This window comes from Gossypium hirsutum, chromosome A01, assembly GCF_007990345.1.
Source record: "Gossypium hirsutum isolate 1008001.06 chromosome A01, Gossypium_hirsutum_v2.1, whole genome shotgun sequence".
Lineage (NCBI taxonomy): Eukaryota > Viridiplantae > Streptophyta > Magnoliopsida > Malvales > Malvaceae > Gossypium > Gossypium hirsutum.
Window position 1 is genome coordinate 37661289 of NC_053424.1, and position 3347 is coordinate 37664635.

Sequence of the window (3347 nt, forward strand, 5' to 3'; positions counted from 1 at the left end):
GATATCATTAATCTCTTTGGGATAAATCTGTACTTTCAATTGTTGGAAAACCGGGTTCGAAAAATGAAGCGGAAAATAGGTTTAAGGGAAAACTATAGTTAAATTTTTTTTCCAAAAATAAGAATTTGATCGTCTTATCTAAAGTAATAAACACCTAATCAAAATCATACTTTTATGATTCGTTTAGGAGAAACGCTTCGATCGAGTAGTCTTCTACGTTATCCTCAAGTTCATGTCTGTTGAGTGTGGGCTCGCTTCGAATCAGAAATTTTTTCACAAAATTACTAGTGGGGTAGTATCATAATTTATCTAAACTTCTTGGTGAAGTTGTAAACAAAAAGAATATCTTTAGAAATTTTCTGAAATAATTTCTTCAGACTACTTTTCTTCTATAACTTTTCTTGATTTCAAGTATATGAGAATAATGACCCATGTTCTCTTTATATAGGGGGAGTTTAAAAAGAGTTCAATTAGGATTAGAATTAATCGCATTAGTATTAAATTAATAAAATATTATCTAGATAAATATTAAATTAAATTTAATATATCATATTAATATCTAGATAAATATTAAATTAATAAAATACTATTAAATAAATATTTAATTTAATTTAATATCTCATATTAATATCTAGATAAATATTAAATTAAATATTAAATTCATTAAAACAATATTATCTTTGAAAAAGTTAATTTAAAATCATGTTACTCGGTAGAGGCCTACTAAGAGTTTAATTTTTCCACTACTCTATTGCCAAAGAACAGCTGCCGTCAACCATCCATTAACACGACTCTCACTACGGCTCCTACTGGCACCTTGAACCGTCATTGTTTTGCCTGAATGGGCATGGCTGATTCGACTGTTGCCAGTTCAATCCGAGCCAGCGACAGATCGATCAATTCAGTCCAGCCACCAGTTGAACCGTTGACCTAGTTTCACACACAAGGCTTGGTTCAACTAGTTTTTGGATTTTAGTCTCGGATTTTGGATCTCAGGTTCAATTTTTGATCTCGAGTCCAATTTTCAAGTTCAATTACCTATTGAGCCAATTCTTTGACTTGAAAATTAATTTCCAAAAATATCATATTTATTTTAATTAATTTGATTAATTTAATTTTACTAGATTAAAATTAATTTCCCAAAAATCGCTAAGATATTCCAAATTAATTTTTCAAGAAAATTCTTTAATCAAATTCTCTAGTTGAAAAATTCTCACAACTGTCTAATTTAATTCCACATCGATTAAATAAAACCAATTAAATTATTTTCAAAGTTATAGAATTTTATTCTGATTCAAATGTAGTCTGATCAAGCTTTTATTGAGATAAAGGAGGGGTCAATCAGACATATACAATTAGACTTGTAACAGCCCGTTTTTCGGTCAAATTAGAATAGTGGTTTTGAAACCACAAATTTGAACTAGAAATATTTATTTTATTTCTATTTTAAGGTCTACAGCATGATAGAATAATTGTGTGAAAATTTTGTTAAGAAATTTTATCGATTGGGTGCCCAATTTGATTAGAAGGACTAAATTGCAATAGGTGAAAAACTTGAATTCTATAAGTTAAAGGTGTCTAATCATTATGAACTTTTAATTAGAGGTCCTTAAATGGAAATTAGACCATTATACCTTAGATGGACAAAAATGGACATGGTTAGGTGAAATTTCAAAGTTATGCATTAAGGGTATTTTATTAATTTGGTAAATAAAGACAAAATTAACAAATAAAAGTGTCCATCTTCTTCAATTTAGTCCCCCATAGCCGAAAATTGCAAGAGAAGACATAGCTAGGGTTTGGCCAAGCTTTCAAGCTCGATTGTAAGTCCGTTTTTGTCCCATTTTTAATGATTTTTATATTTTTGAGATCATTGTAACTTGATTTAGTTATTTCAAGGACTAATTTGAAAGAAAGTTAAAGTCTAAAATTTTACCCATGTTAAATATATTTTTATTTTGATGTTTGATGGTAGAAAATGCATGTTCGTTGTTAGTTAGACAACATTTGTAAAGTGATTTTCGATAAAAACGTTAAATAGAGACTTATTTGTAAAAGTCTATAAAATGTGTAGAAAAGTGTGAATAAATGAAAAATGTGGGCTGTTATGAGTACAAATAATATTCGGCTAGGCTTGGGTTGTGATGAAATTGAAAGAAATTCATTTTATGAGCCTAGGGACTAAATTGTAAAATATTGAAAAGTTAGGGGTAAAAATGTAAATTTTGCCATAATGTGTTTTTGGGCTGAATTGAATAATGTGATGATTAAATAAGTTAAATGTGGTATTATAGATAAAGAAAAACGAAGTTTGGGTCTAGATTGGGGAAAAAACAAAGTAATTGACGAATAGATCCTTTTGGCCGTTTTTGTAACCGAGGTAAGTTCGTATGTTAAATAAGCTTTATTATAATTGTATTTTTAATGCTTTAATATTGTATGAATTGTATAAACAACTCTATGGACACATTCGACGACGTTTTGGCAAGCAAGAAATCCCAATCGAACTTTAGGAATAGATTAGGATACAAGTGACATGTCACTAGGGTTTTATGTTATGTTATTTGGGTGCTAGTCTTGTACGTCCTACCGGTAGCTGAGTATACCAGCATATGTTACAGTTACTTGATAGCTTGTGTGAGCAGCAACAAGTAGCTACGTCTTGACTGACAGCTTGTGTGAGTAAACCCGTTAATGGCTCAAGAGCGAGCATATATGTGTTATTAGATAGAGGTAGCTATGACTACATATGTGGCACCTTGTGTGCAAGGTTTTCCCAAGTGTTTGATATTATTACTCCGAGTGGTTCATTGGGTATAAAAATGATGAGACTAAGTATGAAATTATTACGAGATGGTACAGGTATGTACTTAAAGCTTGTGATTATTAATTCGTGAAATGACGATTTTAAGGTAAGCTGTGATGGAAGTGAATTATGATCATGAGATTTTGGTAAATTACATTATCCTATGTTATATTTCTTGCATGTTAATGTATGGTAAGGGTTGCTTATTTCTTTCATACGAGCTTACTAAGCTATATAACTTACTCCATTTTATTTTCCATGTTTTATAGTGTCACCAAGCTAGCTCGGGTTGGAGATTATCAGAGTTCGCATCACACTATCAAATTGTTATTTTGGGTACCAATGATTTTAAACATTTTGAGAATATAGCATGTATAGGGACTTGGCCATTTTGTTATATGTGTCGTTATGAATTTGGCCAAATGTATTGACTTGTAATTATCAAAGGCTTGATGAGGTATTTGGCCATGTAACTTGGCTAATTTTGGTTGAATTGGTTGTAAGCTTATATATATTTATATATGCATGCATGTACAATTAT